At 40.3% G+C, this 24,549-nt stretch overlaps 1 pseudogene; it reads right to left on the minus strand.

Annotated features, from left to right (window-relative positions):
* Positions 1–5,009: 5,009 nt before the first annotated feature.
* The window catches only part of LOC125484417, a 20,513-nt pseudogene continuing 973 nt past the window's right edge, over positions 5,010–24,549 (minus strand).

The raw sequence follows: 24,549 nt of genomic DNA on the forward strand, positions 1-24,549 counted from the left end.
TTCCAGTTAATGTTGGGAAATGAAGATGTAAATTTTGGGTGGCAATGTGTAAAAGCTCAGGACTGATGGGCTCAGTAAGGTTTGCATGGGAGAAAAGAACATGAAGGGTTAGAATATTATGCTGAGACTGAGACTCTGCGAAGCATGACCTGTGTTGTCTTCATTCTTCATATTAACTGCAAAAGCACAACAACAATGGAAAATAGCTGTGATCACACCTGAAATGAATGGAATAGATGTATTTTATTTTCTGTCTGAACACACCAGCCATACTTGTGAGGCCCTTCAAAGGTGAATTGCATTAATCAGGCACTTATACAGTACATGATATATGTATTCATTGTTCCCTGGATATGAAGCCAACTATATGGGGTACAAATCTCGATCGCAAGTAAAGTGGACCAGATCACTGGTCATTACAAATTGATCATAGTCATCTCTGTGACGCAGAAGAAATCATAGTAATCCCCACTTAAGTGTCACCGACAAGCCATGATTCACAATATGTCATAAACTATATAAAAGCACATAGCTGATTCCCTCTTACCTTGACCTGTTAAGTATTTACCAACATGCTGTATATGCAGTTGTGCCTTCCTTGGGTGATGGGATAATAGGGGTGGGGACAAAGTTTCATTAACCCTATCGTACTTATAATCCCCTACTGTATTCATGCTGCACATCTTGTGTTATATACATTGGAATGAGGTCCGTTATGTACGAGCATTCCATGACCCACCCTGCAAAAATTTTTCATATTACCCTGTATGAAGGTTTATTCTAAACCATCATTTGTGTGTGATATGAATGTTGACTGCTCACATTACTAAAGGCCTGTTCTGTTTTTGATATTCATCCCATAGGTTCATTGGAAACATCACCAGTCCACCCAGACATAACTGGGGTTATTACTACTGTAGCTGTGGTGCTAAAAACAAATAGAGGAACAGATGCATCAGCAAGCCCATGGCTGGTAGTAACCTCCAACAGCTGCTGAATAGCTTCTACATGAAGGGGTCACAGCTGGAAGTCCCACACAATGCAGAGGAAGTACAGGAGGCCCCGAGTTTATCATTCTCAATGCCATTTGCTGCTGACGAGTGACACACATTGTTGCCACATACTGAGGAGTCCTAGGGCACTGTCACAGAATTGTCTTCTCTTCTGGAGGCAGGCAGGCAGGCAGACAACCTAAAGGGGTGGTACCCATTGTATCCTGGTGGTCATCAAGGTGACAGCTGTGCTAGACTTTCATGCAACTCGCTGAACAAAGAACAGTACACCACAGGAACAGGCCCTTCAGGTCTTCAAGCCTGCGCCAACACATTTTGTCCCTCCACGTTAAAACTGTCTTCACTTACAGGATTTGTATCCCTCTATTCCCTTCCTATTCATGTATTCATCCAGGTGTTTCTTGAATGCTGCTATTGTGCCTACTTCCACCACCACCACTTCTGGCAGCGTGTGCTGGGCACTCACCACGTTTTGTGTGCAAAACTTGCCTTCCTCTCCACTTCCCCTCCCCCCCACCCCTTGCTGCACCTATAACCTGTGTCCCCTAGTAATTGACCCCTCCACCCTGGGAAAAAGCCTCGTACTTTCCACTCTATCCATGCTATTCACAATCTTATAAACTTCTATCAGGTCTCCCCTCAACCTCCTGTGTTCCAGTGAAAACAAACCCAATCTATCCAACCTTTCTTCAAAACTAAAATTCCCTATACCAGGCAACATGCTGATAAACCTTTTCTGTACCCTCTCCAAAGCATCCACATCCTTCTGCTGGTGTGGTAACCAGAACTGTAAGTAATTTTCTAAGTGTGGCCTAAACAACATTCTATAAAGTTGCAGCATTACTTGTCTATCCTTTAGAATTAGAATCCCTACAGTGTGGAAACAGGCCCTTCGGCCCAACAAGTCCACACCGAACCTCAGAGCATCCCACCCAGATCCATCCCCCTATGACCCACCTAATATACACCCTCTACCTCCCTGAACACTACGGGCAATTTAGCATGGCCAATCCGCCTAACCTGCACATCTTTGGACTGTGGGAGGAAACCGGAGCACCCGGAGGAAACCCACGCAGACACGGGGAGAATGTGCAAACTCCACACAGACAGTCACCCGAGGCTGGAATTGAACCCAGGTCCCTGGCGCTGTGAGGCAGCAGTGCTAACTACTGTGCCACCGTGTCGCTTCACTGCCCCTTCCAACGAAGGCAAGCATGCCATAAGCCTTTTTTACTACCTTGTATACCTGCTCTGTCACCTTCAGAGATCTGTGGACCTACACACTCCGATCCCTCTAAATATCAATACTCCTACGGGTTCTGCCATTCTGCAAATACTGCTCCAAAGATCCATTGAGGCTCTTTCAATCCTCAACTTACAGATGTGCCAAGGGTGTTCCTGATGCAACTAGTGGCAGATCACACCATTTCACCTCCCTATGACAAGGTCAGTGCTGCAGGCTGGGCAGTAGGATTTACCAGCACAGCTCCCGTTGCCCCAGTGCAAATACTGCAGTCTGTACATGAATTGCACAGTTGGGCTTTAAATATGGTGCCATTCGTAGAACCTGAAAAGATCCCAGCAGTTGTGAGGATGTCCATACTGGTGCGTGCATGATAGTACAAGAATATTGCCGTAGAGGTGTGGTGTGGTGTGGTGTAATGCATATATATTGAGGTGAGCAGCATAAAATTGCATAAGATAACACTTACCAATTTTTATAGACGCATCTTGGAAATGTTCTATCCGGATACATCACGGCTTGGTATTGCAACTGCTCTGCCCAGGTCCATAAGAAATTACAGAGTTGTGAACACAGTCCATCGTGCAAGCCAACTTTCCATCTATTGACTCCATCTATACATCCCTCTGCCTCAGGAAAGGCAGTCAACATCATTAAAGACCCCTCCCACCCCGGTTATAATCTCTTCCAACCTATTCTATTGAGCAGAAGATGCAAAAGCTTAAACACATGTATGAGCAGATTCAAGAACAGCTTCTTCCTCACTATTATTAGACGTCTGAATGGGCCTCTCAAATTTCAAATTTAATGTTGACCTCACTCTTTGTCCACATTGTCTGCAGCCATAACATTTTATTTCTCGCTCAATTCTATTACTCATATGTGTTTTGTATTGTATGATCTGCCTGTTCTGCACACAAAACAGAACTTTTCACTTTGTACCTAGGTACATGTGACAATAATAAATCAAATCAAATCAAAATCACTAGAGTTCATGGAGAGAAACCTGCAATGAAACTTTATGAAATTCTCACTTAACCAATTAAATCTTTGCTCTTTGTAGTCAGGAAGCATGAAGCCCAGATGACATATACATCTGTGATTTTACAGCTGTTTAAATAAAGCCATTAATAAACTTCAAGACATCTGTCTCTTCAAGACATCTGTCTCAACAAGAACCTGGTCTTTGTGGCATATGTTACAAATGCTAACATAAAGGGAACACACAGACACTGTCACTCATTCTGGCAGTGGTGGTTTATATAGAAACCACATCATCTTCCTTTCTCGCTCATGTACTTGCACTTTCCATTAAAAGCGTCAGTATAATTTGCCTCATGTACATCACATGATAGTTCCATGTTCTGGCCACCCTCTGGGTGAAGACTTTTCTGTTGAGTTCTTCATTGGATTTATTAGTGATTGTATTGAACTTGTTGACTCCTGGTTTTGGACTGCTTCATCATGTTTAATGAATTAAGTTTATAAAGATTCATAGAGACCTCAGACTTTTGTGAATTTAAATCAGTTTTAATCCATATAATTGTTGAATTGTCTTTGTATTAGTTTACAGAGTTTTAATATTAAATGACAATTCTAATGGTATACATGGACAGGCTTAATAGAAATACTTTTCATTCTAGTCAAACAGGGAAATACAATCAATTACATTTAAATAATCCTATCAGTAACTCAAGATTCCAAAATATTTGTCAAATTCAGTCCAAATGGAAACTACAGCTTTGATTTAACATTTAGCTAAAAGCATGGTGATTACTTTCTGTGCTAGATTGGCCTTAATGAACCTAAATGACTATTTCATTGTGAGATCTGTTTGCTGACACGAATGCACCATGCATATGGGCACAATTTATGACGATTGAACATTAAAAAGAAAAGTTGTACTTTGTTTCACAGTTATTCATGTGACCACAGTAAATACTATCATCACAATATATATGTTCATTAAAATATTATTAATTGGTATTTGGAACTAATGCACTGCTGATTACTGCTAGCTGCTCGTGTGCACAAAACTAACCTGTTTTTTTGAAATTTAAAACAAAAGTTGTATTTTCTTTTACAGTTTGTGGAGTTGCCCAATTTATGAACATTTGTACTTATGAACACCATCCTATCCCATCAGATAAGATAATACAGGGGCATAATTTTATAGATTTGCGTATGAACAATCCCTGTACTTATGAACAGTTATTTTATGTTGTCCTGCATTGTGTACAAATAGACTTGCAAACAGACTCAAAAATAGAACCTGTTCACAACTTAGAGACTTCCTGTTTTTCTGTTACTTGACAAATTGTTAATTGGAATTTCTAACTATATTTACAAGAGGTATCATGATAATGTGCATGCTCCTTGGTGTGAGCAGACATAGCCGTCATTATAAACACTTTGGGATATCCCAAGGTTACCAATAGGAACTGCATAAATACAAATCTTGTTCATGTCCATTCTTTTCACACATTTCAACTCCCTATTGGTTAGCTGTATATGTTTATTATGGGGTGTAGGTATGTCTTTTGCATCTTATGCACCTGACCATACATTTCCTCATGTCCAGTCATTGTAGGTATAGAATTATAAAGTCAAAAAATATGTAAATGGTACATTTTAAACAAGCAATCAGATTTGGTTGCAAATAAGTTTCTTATGGAAGGTAGATAAATGATGTCTTTAATAAGAAGAACTGTAAAATATATTTATTTTAAGTTGGAAACAGCAAAGTTTTAACATTATTTACAAATTAGATTATTGTGGATTTCAAGGTCCTGTTTTCTGTAATTTGTTCTGGTGAAGTCTGGTTGTAGCTTTATCACTTGACTTGAGGCAAGGTGGTTCAAATTCGTCATCAATATCCTGGGAACAAGAAACAAAAAAAACATGTTAAATGAATGATTATAGAAATGGGAAATTGTGAGTAGCTTGATAATGCTGTGATAATGCGCTGAGCCTGGAAATGCACAGCACACTCCAGAGTTTCTCATGCTGATTAAATGGAAGCAGGTTAGATGCTTGGACCTGGGATTAAATTAAAGAAAGCAAATAGTAACTGAGATAGATAGATAGTTTTTTGGAGGTGCAGTGAATTTGGATCTTAAACCAGGTATATGACCCTGCATTCTTTAGTCATTCACACCGCCATTTCCTTTTGAAAGAAAGAATAAGACTGTGCTGAAGGCCAATGAGAATTTGTTAATCTTGCATATTGCTGAAGGTGCAGTATCAGACTGAATTTCATTTCTGTGAGATCCTACTGCGGGATGGCTTTGCATCCATTTGCAAGGAAAGATGGAGTCTTGGCTTAATATCTTATCATTTAATCACTTATTTGGCAGTATTGACGGGTGTGATTGAGTGAATGTAATCCTTCTAGGATTAGACTGGAGTCTCCAGGAATTGGAAATTCAATCTCTCGAATGTTGCTGAACTCACCCGTGGGAATCTGAGGGATAGGACAATAACAACATCAATATTGTTTCATTTTCTTCGAGCATTTTTTAACTAGAAACAAAAATAGCCAGAATGGGGGAATTGGCTATTTGGCTGACAGCATCATTGAATTGGGGATTAAGTCTTTTTACCTTCCAATTTGTGTAGTAGTACAGTGTGTCATAAGGCTGGATGTGTTGGCTGACTAATGGTGGGGGGGTGGGGCAAAGGTGGGGGCCTGTCATGTGATAAAGCTCCTGGAATAGATTAATCACAATTGCAGCTCTAGTATTCAGTTTTTAAGGCACAAGCTTTTTTGTTGCCTATGTTTCCTGTTTGTGAATAAACTTCAGGTGTGTGGGTTCCTCCTCTTCTTAGCTGTAGGCGGATTTCCTGCTCCTTCAGTGTTAGGCCTGTCCGCATGGCAAACATTACACCACATACAGTAGACATTGTTCTGCCCCCACTCTCTCCAGGCACTTGCAATGCCTCTGCCAGATTTTTATGGATAGGATACCAACTGAGGAAACTACTACAGTGAATGTTTTGCGTGTTTGATGGAGAGGTTGTTTTTAATGGGCTGAATGATTGTCTTGGTCCTTACTTTCTTAAGGACCATATCTTTAATTCAAATGTTAACTACACGTTACGCTGATATGTAACCATATTAGATAAATGTATTAAAGAAGCATTAATTTTAAAAACCTGCCAGTTCAGGCATTACAGATTTTGGGTGTGGAATTGCAATGCTCCAGTTCAAAATGAATTGGAAATTTCTCTGTCAGCCAACCCCTTTCAACAGAGGATTTTAAAATTATGGACTATGGATGGGCTGGGTAGAATAGATACAGGGAAGTTGTTCCTGCTCAATCATATAACAAGAATGGCTGCACATGGTTGAAATATTGTGCAAAAGAAACAAGGGCGATGTGATTATATAAAAAAAAAATTTTTCAGGCGACAAGTAGTTAGGATATGGAATGCCCTTGCTGGAAGTAATATGGAGGCAGGTTCATTTGAGGAATTCAAGAGGGTTTTGGATGATTATTTGGATAGGATTAGTATGGAAGGGTGTGTGGAGAAAGCAGGAAATTGACACTAGGAAATGAGGCTCGTTTGAAGAGCTGGTGCGGGCTGAATGGCCTCCTACTGTGCCATAACACTTTAATGATTCTGTGATGTACCTGCAGTACCTGATACAACTGACACTCAAAGGTAGATCAACATTGAAAGTCAGGTAATAATAGTTGTTTTCTTTTACATTAATCTCCTGAATTGGTTCACCAGCAATAAATACTGGGCTAAGATTTCAGTTTTTGCGTTACAGTCAAAAGAGAATCCTAACCCACACTGTCAGCAATAATCATCAGGCAATGATTTTTCCTGAATTAGCCTATAGAAGTGGCTAGAGGGCCCACTTATCCAACAAGAATGATGGGCAGACTGTGTCTAAGCTGCACATAAGAGCAACATTTAAAACCTTTTTGAATTAATAAGTAGCACAGCTGCTGGGGATCTTGGGCCCTTTCCAAACTCCATTAGCAAATACTCTACTGTAGAAACTGTAGATAGTCTGGTTGGAGTGCTGTACTATTCAAGGTGCCATCTTTCAATTCCTGATGTTAAACCAATGCACCATCTGCTCTGCACAGTGCATGTAAAAGAATGAAACAAGACTTTCCACAGTGCCTTGACCAATATTGATCCATCAATCAACATCACTAAAACCAATAAATCAAAGAAATCCAAAGGGTGCTGGAAATCCAAACCACAAAGGGAAATTGCTGAGGAAACTCGGCAGGTCTGGTAGCATGAACTGAAGAAAGGTCACTGAACCTGAACTGTTAACTCTGCTTTCTCTCCACAGATGCCGTCCAGACCTGCTAAGTTTCTGCAGTAATTTCTGTTTCTGTCTCTAAATTACTGATATGGATTTTGCAGTTGTGAAGTGGCATATTTTGTGCCCCCTCCATACCATCACCACCCTAGTCAAGAAGTCGATAAAAAGCCAGGGGCAGCATTAATGAAGTGGGGGTGGGATGTTGGTTCCTAAGGAGCAGGGAGGTGGTGGTTAGGGCTTACATACAGAGGTGGGGAGGCACAAAGAGGTATTGGAGGGTGGTGGGAGTGTCCCCGATGGGCACAGGATATACCCCAACGGAGGAAACTCTCATCTTTCCTGCCTTTTTGCCCAAGTTGGTGAAGTTGTGGGATGGCCATTTTCCTTCTTCCTCAACCCCACCCTAAAGTGCTGAATGCATTCAGACAGGGAAAGTAGAATAAGGTCTGTAAGTGACATTTAGTTGGCAGCTTACAGATCTCAATAGGCCTAAGGATGGGGCAGGCTGCCTGATACTTATTCACCCACCAGAATACAGGCTACATGTTGGGTGGGGTTACGTTTTTACATTTCACAGTGACTATACTTCAGACTGATTATAAAGACCTTACGGGCATTTTCTGGACAGAATTTTAAACAACCTCTACAATCAAAGGTTAGAAATCACACCTGTAAAACAAATGAGTTAAATATTAAATTTTCTGATGATGTTTGCAAAAAAAAAGTCATTGTATATAGGGTAGGTTTCATTACATTCACTAATTTAGTGAATGTTTGCCAAAAAAGAAAAGTCAAAGGAGGAATATTTACCTCAAAGAACACAATGACGAGAGCTCTTCAGATATCAATGACATTCCATTGGGCACAATTTACTTCATTGTGTGCTCTCTGTTGTTTCTTTAACTGTTTGATGAAATAAAAATCACTCAGAGAAAACAGAGAAAGTGCGTCTAAGATGACCTATTGCATTCAACATTTACTCATCACCTTTTATGATGTGCTATTGATCTAGTTCACTTTTGAAGATATTATTCAGTATGATAACAGGACGATGATGGGAGGATTGGAACATTTTTCTTACCTGGAATTATTCACACACTGTCGAGAACCAAACTGATAGAAAACATACATGTATTTTAGGTTGACTTGTGAATTTGTGGGTTTAGGAGAAACTAATTCTAATGGAATACAACCAAACATCTATCTGAAAGAAACAATATCGCAAATAAACTTGGGGAGAGGTTGGTTAGTCTGTGCTGTTATCTCGGAAGCAAGAGTTGTCAACAAATAATCCACAAAGATACAAATTGAAAAATTTTCAAAATCATACAATACCTGTGCTCACTGATCCTGGAAGAAACCTGGTGACAAAGCAGTTGTGACACTTGTTTCATAACATGTCATTTAAATGAGAGTACTTACATGAGATCTGAAATATGATATAAATGCTGCCATTGCAATCAGTGTGGCCATAGCAAGGATCATCAATCTTACTATTATTGCCCACGTAACAATTCTGTCAGGCCTTCCATCTGTGAAGATTTGATGATGAAACATTACATTTCACAATTCATTGGTAGGCACACACTGAAATCATACCATTCCATTATCAGTGCATTGTCTTTAACGGAGCTTTGTTTCCATAATATCAATTTGGATCCAGGCCAGTCAGTGAGACAGAAATAAAAATACGTTTCTTTGTGGACAGAGTTTATTAACTCTTCAATCTTACAGTCCTGTCAATGAAGTAATCAAGTAACTCCAATCACTTGTTTAGCTATACATTATTTAGCTGCATTCTATATTAACAGATTCTCTTTTTTAAATCAAAATCAAGATCTTCAAAGGTACACAATCCTTAAACAAAGCTAATGAAAGAAAAAAATGTTTTTTTTTCATATTTTGTATCTGCATTATAATGCTGTTATTGATTGGTTGCATTATATGTACTTTATCATGTTCCCTATAACACAATAAAGCTCCCATTTATCCCTTTCTTCCAGAAGACCAACATTTCAGTCTCACCTGCTTCAGTGGTGTGTCATATCATATCTGAAAAGGTTGATTGAAATATTTACCTCACACTTTCTTAAAACAAAACAAAACAAATAAGGCACAATAACCTACACAAACATTGATAGTTTTCAGAGATAACAAGGTGTAGAGCTGGATGAACACAGCACGCCAGGCAGCATCAGAGGAGCAGGAAAGCTGATGTCTTGGGTCTGGACCCTTCTTCAGAAATGGGGGAGGGGAAGGGGACTCTGGAATAAATACAGAGAGGGGGGGAGGCGATGATGGAAGGTGGATAAAGGAGCAGATAGGTGGAGAGAAGACAGACAGATCAAGGAGGCGGGGATGGACCCAGTAAAGGTGAGTGTAGGCGGGGAGTTAGGGTGGGGATAGGTCAGTCCAGGGAGGACGGACAGGTCAAGGAGGCGGGGATAAGGCTGGTAGGTAGGAGGTGGGGGTGGGGCTTGAGGTGGGAGGAGTGGATAGGTGGGAGGAAGGATGGACAGGTTAGGGAGGCGGGGACGAGCTGGGCTGGTTTTGGGATGAGGTCGGGGGTGGGGAGATTTTGAAGCTTGTGAAGTCCACATTGAGACCATTGGGCTGCAGGGTTCCCAAGTGAAATATGAGATGCTGTTCCTGCAACATTCGGGTGGCATCGTTGTGGCACCACAGGAGGCCCAGGATGGACATGTCGCCCAAGGAGCGGGAGGGGGAGTTGAAGTGGTTCGCGACTGGGAGGTGCAGTCGTTTGTCGCGAACCGAGCGTAGGTGTTCCACAAAGCGGTCCCCGAGCCTCCGCTTGGTTTCCCCGATGTAGAGGAGGCCACAACGGGTACAGCGGATACAGTATACCACATTGGCAGATGTGCAGGTGAATATCTGTTTGATGTGGAAGGTTTTCTTGGGGCCTGAGATGGGGGTGAGGGGTGAGGTGTAGGGGCAGGTGTAGCACTTCCTGCGGTTGCAGAGAAAAGTGCCGGGTGTGGTGGGGCTAGTGGGGAGTGTGGAGCGGACGACGGAGTCATGGAGACTTTCAGTTTGTTAATAATTCCACACAATTCCACATACTAACAGGCACCTCTCTTTGAAGATGTCCAATAATTACTTAAGGTAAGCACAATCTTTAGTGAAATAGTCTGTTTGACAATTGGTAACTTGTGTTAACATATTTATTTTGTAAATTTATTTTCTTTGTAATATTGCCTTTAAGTTGGCAAGGTCATGTCAACAACCCACACCCCATGAACGAATGAAGATAGTCACGATGGTCCTAAAGAGAATCCACAAAATATTCTATGGGCAAACTTTACTCAGGTTGCCTCCTGAATAGGATATCCTTCAGAATATTGGCTAAATACGTCCCGTATCTATATATCCTACAATGGCCAGTTTTCAGCTACCAAGATACCCTCAACTGCTCTTTTTATTTTCTTGGCTTCCCAAGCCAGTAGACAAAGTTCACACCACACAGGTGGCAGGCAATGACCAACTCCAACAAGAGAATCTAACCTTCACCCTTTGACATTCAATGGTGTTACCGTCACTGAATCCCCACAATCAATATTCTGGGGCTTACCACTGATATATACTGTGGCTACAAAAGCAAGATGGAGGTTAGGAATCCTGCAGTGAGTAATTCACTTCCGGACTCCCCAGAATCTGTCAACAATCTAAAAGTTACAAGTCAGAAGATGAAATACTCTCATCGTGCCTGGGTCTAAATCCTGGAAGTCTATCCCTGACAGCACTATTGGTGTATCTATACCAAATAGGCTGCAGGGTTCCAGAAGGCAGCTGGAGGGCAACTAGATATGGACAATAAATATTGGCCTGTCCGCTGAATGAATAATAAAAAATATTTATCTTTCCCACCAAGGATATGATAACCTTGCCATACAGAAATAGCCATCTGCAAGATTGACATGTGAAGCATTTCTAAAAGGCATCAGCTTCATATTTGCTGGGTCACCCAAGGCTGGAAACTTGAGTGTGTATTTTTCTAAATTTGCTTTCTTTAATGTTCATTTACTCTCAACATCTGAACAACAGGTGTACATTTCATTATAGCCTTCATTTCCAAAACATCATAACTGTCAAGCCTCCTCAGAATCTTTAAACTGTCCCCAATCTAGTACTGCAGGATATATAACAAGTTCTCTCCAGCTCTCCAACCCTTTTTTGTTTCTTTTTATTAACTTACCCTCAAATTTCTTTGGAATCACTAAAACTGCTTGATCATGAGGTTTATGTGTCTTGTATTATTCCCAACCTCTTCTACAGTCCTTGTTCTTGTCAAACCATATTGTCTCCTCATCCTCCTATCTGGCTACATACTGCTGCTAAAAGATTTCCTGTCCAGTGATGAGAATCCCTTTTGCAATTTCATAATCTTTTCCTTGGGCCGTGTTCACTTCAGATCTATTTTCAGAGCTGCATTTTCTGGACTTTCACATCTGTATCTCATTTTGTCAATCAATGGACATTGTCTTCTGTCCCTTATCTTGCACTTTAGCCGATGTTTGTATTTTCCAGTGGCTTTCCCTGCTTTCCCTATAATGATGGTATTCCTCCATGCCATGGCCTCTTCTGGCATTAATGTTATTTTTGTGCCAAATTTCAGAACTTTCTTTGAGCAAATACCCTTGTTGCACATCTACATATCACTTTGTCCCTATTCAGTCAGCCCTTCATCTGCCATATTATGATTTCATAATTGTCCGATGTATGAGAATGCACACTGTTTGGTGTGTGACGATACTAAGGCTTTAAGAGGTGTTTATTGTCCTGATTCTTTTGTGAAGAAAGGTTGTGACAGAGGCACCGAGCAGACTGCTCAAAGCCAATAAAGTAAAACAGCTTGAGAGGCCTTGGTGGGTTTTTTTAAAAGTTGGAACAATAGAAGTAACCTGAATGGGTAGGGTCAAGCTCCAACATAACCAGAATTTTTAGTTTTAGCCTTTTGCAGTTGCTGGGGTCTTGAAGCTGAAAGTGGAAGCTCTTATTCCTCTCTCTGTTACAGCTAATAGCTGGGGATCTCTTCCTGCTGCTAGAATTGCATGTGAGACAATCTATTTTACTAAATTTGCATTTGTCAAAGGTGTGTTTATGGGATGTTACTATATTGGAACAGTTAATTAGGAGTAGTTAAAATATATTATATTAAGCATTTTCTTAGAGTTACAGTTAAGCCAATTATTTTCTTTTATTTTTATTTTGTCTGTGTTTTAACTGTAAAAATAAACTGTTTTTGCTTAATGTCGAGTAGTTTGATCCATCGAATTGCATCTGGAATGCAACGCCATAATCTTATCTTTAAAATGAGAAAAAGTTAGGGTCTAAATGATCTTTGTAATATATTTTGAGGGGATTTGGTCTGGTCCATAACAGGTGCATCATTACTTTCTACGATTTGTACAGATTCTGTCAATATGTAATCAATGCCAGTTAACCTTGAGCAATGTAACTTAATTGGTTACCATGCTGAAAAGTTACTTTTTTTTATTATTGCCTGTAGCTTTACTCAGACCCTTCTGCTCTTTCTGCTCTTCTCTTTGTAATATGTTATGTCCCCTGGATTCACATTTAGTTCTGATAGCCTTATATGATGTTGTAAGGTTCTCCAAATTTTTTTCTGAAACCTCAGCCTTAATGAACACCATGTCCCTGTATGCAGGGCATTGAAGTAGTCAGAAAAAATGAAATTAATTGCAGTTCCTTCCCAAGCTGGGACATGATTACTTGATACTGAAGAATTCTTTGGATTTCTCCCAAAACCGAATGATAAGGACTGTGCAATTTGCAGTGAGTTCTCTGTGTGACCTGCAACAGTCAGGGCAAATATTAAATTCCTAGTAGACCAACCAAATTTTAAATTATTAAACATGTCATCCACTACCAAGTAATTTCTTTCACATACTCAGCTATTACTGAAGGGATGTTCCTAGCCATGTTTGTTATCACAATATTCATATTCTCATACACATTCCTAAGTTCATTCCTGCAAATGCCACCCCTTCCCACATTATCAATTACAACTTTGCCAGTGACCCCTAATGCAGTCCCTATCCTTTTCTCCATTACCTCACCCACAATTATTCTTTTTTATTTACCGTATGTTAATATGGACTGACTAAATCTAATTGCCATGTCCACAAAGTGCAGTTTGAAAATGTTTTTCACTCATCCTATACTTTCAAGATTGTCACAATATCTTTAAAGCTTCTTGCTAACAGGAGACACCCTTATGGGTGGCAAGCTCCTCTGTTTCTTTACACAAATCACACGTATTGCTGATCTCTTGTGTAGGTTTAGTGTACTCAACTTCCCTTATTCTTGGATCCGTTATTACAATTTGAGGAGATGGATGAGCAAACTGCAATTGTAGTTTTCAGGTAATTAATCTTTTATCATTTAAAATCCTATCCCCTGATGCCCAATAACACCTGGAATATATTTTCATTACATCTTAATATTTTGATTAGAGTTGGGGCTTGTTAAAGGCATGTACTAATGATTGGATTATGAAAACTGTAAATCCATTGATATTTCCAGAATCAATTACCTTGTCTTGTTCAATGTCCAGTTTTATGTAGTCTCTTTCATAGATGGTCTGCTGAACAGAAGGGTGTTTCACTTTGCAATTCATTTGTGCTGACTAAGTGGTTTATCCCAGCTATTTCACAGGGAAGTACCACTCTCTTTAATAGTTGCAGCACACAGTCATACTCAAAACTAAAGCAAGTAGAATCATCAAATTCCTTGACTTTAGTCCTTATTATTTAAGTAATCTATGTAACATTCTAACCAATCTACCAAATACACAATGGGCATTCATCCACTGCCAAACACAGCACATTCAGGAAGGCTGTTTCAGAGATAGTAGGAACTGCAGATGCTGCAGTTCCTGCTCCTCTGATGCTGCTTGGCCTGCTGTGTTCATCCAGCTCAGATTATCTCAGATTCTCCAGGATCTGCAGTTCTTCCTACTATCTCATTCCTATCCTCTGTCTGGTTAGCTTGACTCTCTTTTGTGTTGATGCTTCAGACATATATCTGGGTGATCTGGCTTTGCTACCACCACTGAATCCTCTATTATTTGTGTTACTGCTGAATGTCCCATTTGAGCTATGAAGGCAGAGAATATTTGCCCAGTGATATTTTAAGGCTTCTGACACCTAGTCCAAAAGTTTGTGTTTTTCTCAAACTCTAACTCTATCCTCACTTGGCACCTTAGCACAGTCCAACCATTTAGTTCAATAGCCCTGAAGAAGGGTTACAGGACTCGAAATGTTAACACTGTTTTCTCTCTACAGATGCTGCCAGATCTGCTGAGTTTCTCTAGCAATTTCTGTTTCTGTTTGTTTCCAAAAATTTAAGGCAAGCATTGAATTAGACATCTCCAAATGGAATTTTTTGAAATACTGTATATAGTTTGTTAAATTCAAATCTGTATTCTTCCACAGAATATCCATCCTGCTTTCTAAATTTATCAAAGGCTGATCATGGCTCATGCACATTTAATATGTCATCCTTCTTATCCATTTTGTTCATAAATTTTAATAGAATTTCCAAACCTTCCTCAATGTCCAACTATTGAACCTCTAACATTGAGAACACTTTACATCTAATTTTTTAAGTGGGAAGTAACATGCCAAGGTCATGTATGGTCTTTTTCTTAGCAAAGATGTAATTCATGTCCGTATGTCAACTTCATTTTTCATATATCAAAGTTCAGCTTCACAAATGTCTTTGGAAAGTCATATCCTGAGACTATGCACAAAGTTTCAGCTATTCTTCTCCGGAGTAACTCTACTTATGATCTTACTTCTTTAGGCAATCATCTTCGACCAATGATGATTTCAATTCAAGCCCACCAGTGTGACAGAAACCAGTTTATTAACAGTTTATTAACTACGCAGTCTTACAGCTCCTTCTACACTAGATTCCATACCTAGTACTCTATAAAAAAAGATATTTCAAACTGTTTGACACACCTTCAGGACAACAGGTGAGACTTGAACCTAGTCTTACTGGCCCAGAGGAATGGACACTGCCACTGCATCACAAAACCCTTTGTTCCCCTGGTCAGCTCAGTTGGCTGGACAGCTGGTTTGCAATGTAGAGTGATGCCAAGAATGCTGAAAAGTAAATGCTAATCAGTAGTTGAAGCATCAAACCATCCGGTAAGATGTTATGTTTATTACTAACTATATGATAGAACACACAAGTATTCTTACCAGGATAACTAACACAAATCCTTTCAGTGATTGGTGCAGGCAGTGTTGAGTGGTTCACTTGACAGGAATACATTTCACCTTCATTCCACTCAAGTACAGAAAGATTCAGGGCACTTGTGATGGAGAATGAGCCATCACTGTTAGTATAGAGAGTCCCATTCTTAATGCCATTGGTAATTCGCTGTCCATCTTTAAACCAGGACACTTGAATGTCATCAGGATAGAACTCCAGCGATGTGCAGATTAACTCTCTTCCTTCATTAGGGTAAGGCTGAGTCTTTTCAATTAACTGGACGTTTGGCTGAGCTGAAAATCAATTGTAATATTATCAGATGTTTAATATCCAGTAATGACTCTGCCTGGTCATTTATTTTTACTGCTTAGTCAATTATTACTTTGTGAGATTTGGAAACAGCTTGATGAGTATTACATAATGTTTACTGTGTGACTTGTGTCATAAAGCTGACTTAGACAAATAAAACAAAGTGTAAAAGGATGCACTAAATCCCCAGGCATTCATCAAAACCTACCACGTTGTCATGACCCATTCTCAAATACCAGATCTGACCGCTCCTCTAATAAATAACCAAAGCAGATTTCTCAAATGCTTTGAAACTGATGTAAGGATTATATTTTTTATTCAGAGTCAGGGACACAATTCAGTTGATGACACTGTTACCACTTGGAGTAACAATGAAACCAAGTCAAAGTTTCAGTTTATCTTTATTTCATTTAATGAGGATGCAGCTAATATTAACAGCTTAATGTATTAGCACATGGTGGTTTATTTAGACTACGGCTGGTTTTAATTCATTTGAAAGGAACAGCATTATTTCTCACAATATGCAGATCAAGAACAGAATAATGACTGAAGCCACAGCAGACCACACAAACTCAATATATACAATTGCTGCTTTGTTTTCTCTCCACACAGTTAAATAGATGGGCTAAAGATTCTTATGTTGTTAATTAAACCTAGTGTTTCATAAATGAAAAGTACATTAATTCTTAACATATTAAACCATTCTGCTTGCTATTCAAGATTCTGGAATAGAATAAATCGTTCAGAATCTGATTCTGTTATTGAAACACACTAAAAAAAAGGTAACATCAAAAATTATATGAAATTACATAAAACTGAATTTGTTTTATAAGTGAACGGAAATTTTGAATGTTATAAGTCAACAAATAATTAGTTTCTTACCCATGACGCTTCCATCTTTAGTTCCACCATTCATTTTGAATCAACATGTTGTGTAATCCAATCTCACTCTAGGATTCTGCTATATAGAGTGGAATATTCCTCTCTTTATTGTATTATGGGCAATGGTGAGAAAGTTGGCAAAATATGGCGAGAATGAAAAAATCGGAATCTTGACATTGAGAAAAAAATTCCCAAATCTCCCCTTAAGCTTGAAGCAGATCTCAGAACCTTGCTCGTGAATATTGACTACCTTCCCTCCGTGCATTTACACCTCATTAAGTCACCAACTTGCTTCATTTATGTGCAATTTCCAAACCTCATGTCCTTCTCTGAGAAACTAGTCAGTACCAATTCCTGACTTGTAAATCAGAGTAGGTACTTGGCAGCTGCAGCTCACTGTTTACTTGTCCTGGCCATCATCTTTCTCCATTCTTCATCTATGCAGATTGGCAGCGGTAAACCATCAGCCTCAACACAACATTATACCTACTCTCAGGCCAACACACATATCTTTCAGACCTTCAACACTTGACGTTAGAGCTCAGGGACACCTATAACTTGCATGCTTCTGCCAGGTTGCTTTGTGAATAGGGACATGAATCTGAGCTTAGCTTAATTTCTTAGTACTCACTCACTTTGTGCTTACTTGGAGACTGCCAGTCTTTGCGGCTTGCATTTGTTTTGTGCAGAGATAGAGTCAGGCAGCTTGTTACAGTGGGGAGCACTGAATAGTCAAGAGGGTAGACATATTATTTTATAATACATGTTACGTCAATGTCATAGCTGTAGCATTTGCCAGCATCTAATGAGGTGACAAACTTATTTTTATTCTTTTGCAGATGTGGGCTCATTTTCAAACAAATGGGCACATCTGAAAGCCAAAAGGGAGTAGGCTTTAGTGGGATCAAGGGGCATAACAGTCAGTGTGGGGAGGCAAAGACCTTGAGGTATTATAGCTACAATATTAATCCAGAGACCCAGGTAATATGATAGTGACCCAGGTTCGAATCCTGCAACAGCAAATGGTGGAATTTTGAATTCATCAAAAATCGAAAGTCTAATGATGCCCATGAAAGCACTGCAGGTTGTTTACCTAATGCCCTTTGGGGAAGGAAACTCCTACATGTGACCCCAGGCCAACAACAAGATGACTGCCTTCTGGGCAATTAAGGATGGGCAATAAATACTGCCTTAGCCAGTGACACCTACTTTCCATGAACAAATAATAATAAAAGTCACAGGGTATCATCACAGTTTGTCAAGGGATTCATTCGATTCCACTCTGGGGTTTTGGTTGTGGTTATTCCTGCAGGTCAAGTGCAACCAGCATGAGATTATAAATCGGTCAGTCAGTGTGCAGCAGAAACATCAATCTAGGGACTGTGTTCAATCAGGGCTGTCCTGTCAATCAGTCCTTGGTATGGTCTATAGTCAGTGAAAGGGTTTGACAATGAATGACTGGGGGAATTCCATGGAGCCCTGGAGAAAACAGACTCAAGTCTGGGGATTTTGTTCATTAGACTGGGACACTGAGGGAATAATTACATTGAAATAGGGTAATGTGAGATCTCATTGAGTATAGGAGAAATGGAGAGCCTCAGGAGGCAGAATTTCCACAGGTAACTGTCACTCTGGCCTTCACACAGGGAGAGTGTATGCTAATAGGTACAAAGCAGTTTGTAAATTCATGGGCTCTGGAGATAAACTGGGGACATTAATGATTATACAAATGGGCTGAATAGAAATGTGGGGAGGCAGAACAGTCACTGGGAACACAGGGACAGCAACACAAACAGGAACATTAAGGATAGGATGATCATTGTACATCTCAGGCTGGGCCTGGAACTTCCTGACAAGAACACAAGGATAAAAAACCTTTGATTCAAAGCCAGATGGTGAATAATGGTACAAAATGGCTACCATCACTTGCAGAATGGGCGGAGTAAGATGCTGTTCCTTTCTACAGGGGCAGGTTCAAGTTGTTTGAATTTAAGGCCATGTTAGGAGAAATTACAGTATTCATACCTCCACCAATTCAGTGGTACCACCAATTGGCATCATCTGGACTTCATCGGCAGATCATTCATCGTGCAGGAATGAATATTACAAACTATGGCTGCAAGCACTCAGGACCCATTGTTCACACTAATTTGTTTATCATTATGTCAGCTAAGCAAATGGAGCCAGACAAGGTCACTGAGGATATTTTCTTTGCAGGGGGCAGTATCAAGGTGGCTTACTGTCAGAATTCTATCCCACAATGTAGCACGAACACTTTGGTTGTGCAATGTATATTTGAATAAGCTCTTATTGAAACTGACATTAACCTCCTTGGGAAGCCTGAATGCCCACACTGTGTCAGGATATAATACAAGACTCCATTTTGATTAATGTCAGGGGTCAGGAGTACAAATAATGAAATGGTCTCCAATTCCCGACATTCTCCACACATTATCTGCTCATGGATTGGACATGGACATGGACTTGGCTGGAGTCCTTGTGACTTTGCTTCAGATGTGAAGAAAAGAAAGAAGGAAATTGCAATGCCAACATTGTCAGCAAGAACAGCAATCTCCATTGGCTACTGCACAGCCTCCAGAGAGAGCAGCAGCAAGTGAAGATCCACAAAGGAGGTGGAGGAGAACGAGCAGAGCCTACACCCATAGGCTGCATCATTAAGGCATGCAGTACCCTTCCCCACATGAACTGATGAAGGACTGATGTCTCAGAAGATGTTGGGGATCAACAGTAATCTTCTGGGGACGAAGCTGAGTCTGAGAGTTAGGACGTTGACTGGGAGAGACATCCAAGACAATGTGACAGATTAATGCATTATTGAGCCTGAGAAGCCAGAGAGAACCTCATTGAAGCCAGTTTCCAGGATGAATAAGCTGGGCTTGGAGCATGAGGTAGTATAGAAAAGTTGGTGATGCATAACCTTGGGGAGCACAGGAAATTATTGTTCTTCTTCCTGCGCTGTCAGGTGTTAGTTTTAATGTTGTCACATATACTTAAGGAGTACACTGAAAAGATTATACGTCATCACTTACATCACCACTTAGCTACAGCTTCTTTAGTTACAAGATCTCAGAAAATAGAGAAATAGAATGTCAAGTGTCGTAGATATAAAAGTTCAGAGCAATGGTCTTCCAACCCAGATCATGCTGGCACCTTAGCCTCCGGTCTGCACCGGGTCCTGGCTCCAGACTGTGCCAAGCTTCACCTTGATGATCATGAGGCTGGGAGATTGCTTCAGATTGCAACACTGGGCCAAGGATGCCACACTGGGCTGAGAGGGCACTGTGCCGGGAGGCCGCTACACCAGCAGGGAGGCCGCTACACCAGCAGGGAGGCTGCCACGGGAGGCCGATTCACCAGGCCTGGAGGTCAACAGTCACTGGAGGCTGGGAGTCATTGCCAGAGGCCTGGTTCTGTTGGAGGCTCGGAGAAAAAAAAAACCACTAAGAGGAAGAGAAACAGGTGAAGCGGACGAGCTCCAGCTGGAGCATCCTACTCCGTCACCATCTTGAACCTGGAGCTGTGGTGTAGTAAAAACTTAATCTGATTTGATTTAATTTATTACTGTCATGTACCGAGATAAAGTGAAAAATATTGTTTTATGTGCAATCCAGACAAATCATTCCTTACATAAGGGTAATAGAACGGAATGTAGAATACAGTGTTACAGCTACAGAGAAGGTGCAGTGGAATATCAACCCTAATATATGAGAGGTCCTTTCATAAGTCTGATAACAACAGGGAAGAAGCTGTTCTTCAATCTGTTGGTACTGTTACCTGGTTGTTTGAGTTTGGCCAAAGCTCCTTTGGTAGTTACTAACGTAAAACATTGCCTCCTGGCCACCATCCCATCCAACAGCACCTCCAGGTCCCCATCAATGAAGCATGATGCCAGCTTCCCTTTTTGGGCCATTTCCTCAATTATAATTGTTGTGCAACACAGTGTAGACACCAGTTCTTGCGTTGCAGCATCTGAAGTGTCTGTACTGGGCTTTAGATACGGTGCCAGTGGCATGAATGTCAGAAATTCCTGGCAGTAGTGAGCACTTACACCTCTCTGGCTGGGTGTTTTCATGAAGAAAGGCACCGTAGAGACCCGATACATACTTAATGAGGAGAAGAGCAGAAAGATCGCTTTGAACAATTGCAGACTGGGTTCCATGAAGCTCACTCAACAAAACACATTAACTCAAAATGGGGAAATTCAGCCCATAATCTTATACTGATATGTCAATGTTGTATTGCATTGTCATAGGCACAGCCAAGGTCCTGTCTATCTGCTTCAACAGTTCTTGCTATCTCAACATAAAGATCCCACTGTTTTATGCAGAAAAGAGCAGTAAATTCATTGACTATCCAAGGTAGCCGATACCTCTCAATCGATTAAGTGTCAAAAACGGATTAACTTGTCATTTATCTTATCTGTTTTTATTGGATCTTACTGTGTGGAACTTGTCTGCTCTGTCGGCCTCTGTACGCAGTTTTACATTTAGAAATATAATGGTAGTGAAGTACTTCGTGACATGCTAAGGCAGTACATAAATTCCTTCCTTCATCTATTGGTGATACTGACTAAAACCTCCTGCACTTGTCATAAGGACCTCACTTCCAGCCTTTCCAACAGTACCAAAATGAACACCAATTCTATCCCTCATCTGGTCATTCAATACTTTGTAGACCTTAAAGTTCTGCAGATCATCCTGAGGTTATGAGAGGCACTATGTAAGTTAAAATCTTTTTCCTATTGTCAGCGGGACTACTGGACACAACACGCATTCATAGAATCCTGACAGTCCAGAGAGAGGCAATTCAGCCCATCGACCCTCTGAAGAGCATCCCACCTAGATCCCTGGCACTGTGAGGCAGCAGTGCTAACCACAGTGCCACAGTGCTGCCCATGTTGCGCACTCTAAACTACAACTGCTCTCACTAAATAAGTGGTTAACGTGGAAAATAATCTACCAATTTGACATGACTTATTTTAAACTAACACACCAGATCAATTGTCCTCAATAAAAACCAAAAGAACTGTGGATGCTGTGGATCAAGAAAAAAAAACAGAAGTTGCTGGAAAAACTCAGCAGGTCTGACACTATCTGTGAAGGAAAGAAAAAACAGAGTTAACGTTTCGGGTCTGGTGACCCTTCCTTAGAAATGTTAACTCTGCTTTTTCCTTCACAGATGCTGCCAGACCTGCTGAGCTATTCCAGCTTTGTTTTTGTTCAAGATCAATTTTCCCCTCATGTTTATCACCCTCTGGAATGCAAGTTTATTCCAAACCTGGATACCTGCCCTTATAACCTATGAAGCTCTTCCAGCATTTCTTTCACATTTATTGAGAAGGAATAAAAAGAACATTCCTTTTCACTTTCTAATCTTCAAATTCTCTTTCTCTATCAGCTACTCATCTTTGTTTTTTTGAATCTCATTTGTACCACTCCCAGGAACTGAATACCTCCCAATGGTCTTCCCTTCTCCTGCCAACCAGCATGGTTTAAAAACCCAAGCTTAGTGCTATTGATCAGCAAATAAAGAAAGAAATTACACTTATTTAGCATCTTTCAGGAACTCAGCACATTAAAAAGTATTTACAGCTACTTTAATACATTTTTGAAGTGTAATCACCATTTCACTTCTTTTCAGTTTTGATGCCAGCTTACATTATAACTCAGTATCATAATGAACTTACCTTCCACCGTGAGGCGTACACCTTTACCTTTAACTGTTAATGTAGGGGGCGGTATTTCAATAGAAATCTGACAAAAGTAAATGCTGGAATCATTTAAGTGAAGACCGTAGATTGTTAAAGATGATGAGTTTGTTGAGAGATCCACTGTGATATTCATATGTTCTATACAATGCCATATTGTATACTTGATATTATTTTTATTGTAAGTATAATCACAAAGCTCTTGTGCACTGTCTTTTTTCCCCCATTTTATCCTCAGCTGTTCTCCATCTTCACTTTGGTATGAACAGTTTATATTCACTGTCTGTCCTTTTAATGCTTTGATCTCAGACGGTGTCACGGAAACGATTAGGCTTTGGCTTTTTCCTTGGAGCAATAAAATACATAAGCATTAATTTACTGGAAAATGCAACATTTAAAAAAAAAACCACCACGCTTGTCACACATCCCAAGTTAACCCATCAAATCCAGGTTCAGTTCATTTTGATGAAGATCATTGCACTCCAGTGAGGTTGTTAATTAGATGTTTGTAAAATCATGAAGGATACAGATACAGTGAATAGTCAAATTCTTTGTCCTAAGGTAGGGGAGTCCAAAACTAGAGGACATAGGTTTAAGGTGAGAGGGGAATGATTTAAAACAGACTTTAGGGGCAACTTTTCACACAGAGGGTGGTGTGTGTATGGAATGAGTTGCCAGAGGACCTGGGGGAGGCTGGTACAATTGCAACATTTAAAAGGCTTCTGGATGGGTATATGAATTGAAAGGATTTAGAGGAATATGGGCCAAATGCTGGCAATTGGGACTAGATTAGGATATCCGGTCGGCATGGAAGAGTTGGACTGAAGGGTCTGTTTCCATGCTGTACCTCTCTAAGTGAGAAAGCACATACTCTTCATGTTGTGGAAATCATGGAAAATGCTCAAAATAGCCTAATATGTTCAGGAGAACTTTGCTCCTCCGAACACTACTTGACCTAAGGCCACTGGGTTAAAGCTGCAGCCCCGGGAATGGCCACCATGATCAGTAGCACTGGTGGAGTTGTTGAGTGCTGGCACTTTGTTTGATCCAGTATGCCTTTGAGGGGTTCATTCTCAATAGGGACATCAGCCACTTCATTTGCCCTCATTAGGAATATGTGTCCTCAGCTGCCACTGCCTGCCGAACCAGGTGGCTTCCCACTTTCGACTCTAGTTGTAGGAGATCAGTGACTATGAAAAATCCCACCAGTATAACCTATAGAATACTGCATAACTTTATATTAAATCTAGTGGGTACTCTACAATGTAAAACCATAAGAAGAAGGAGCAGTGTAGGCTATTCAGCCCATTGAGTCTTATCCACCATTCAATGAGATCATAGCTGATCCTCAACTCCACTTTCCTGCCTTTGCCCCATAGCCCTTAATTCCTTTACTGATTAAAAACCTGACTGTCTCAGCATTGAATATATCTGTCAACCCAGTCTCGACAGCCGAATATTGGAAAGAATTCCATAAATTCACTACCCTCTGAGAGAAGAAATTCCTCATCATCTCAATCTTAAACGGTCAACCCCTTATTCTGAGATAATGCCTTCTCGTCCAGACAGCCCCACAAGGGGAATCAACCTTTCCACATCTATCCTGTCAAGTCCCCTAAGAATTTTGTATGTTTCGATAAGGTCTCCTCTTAAGTAACAAAACAACAAAGAAAAAATTTGCATTTATATGTTGCCTTTCACAAGTTCACAACTTCCCAAAACACTTAGTAAAAACACTTAAAGAAATGGTGTTGTATTGTAGGACGTGCAGCAGTTAATTCACACTCAGCAAGATTTTGTGAACAGCAGTGAGATAATGACT

Source organism: Rhincodon typus, chromosome 11 (genome assembly GCF_021869965.1).
Source record: "Rhincodon typus isolate 14 chromosome 11, sRhiTyp1.1, whole genome shotgun sequence".
NCBI lineage: Eukaryota > Metazoa > Chordata > Chondrichthyes > Orectolobiformes > Rhincodontidae > Rhincodon > Rhincodon typus.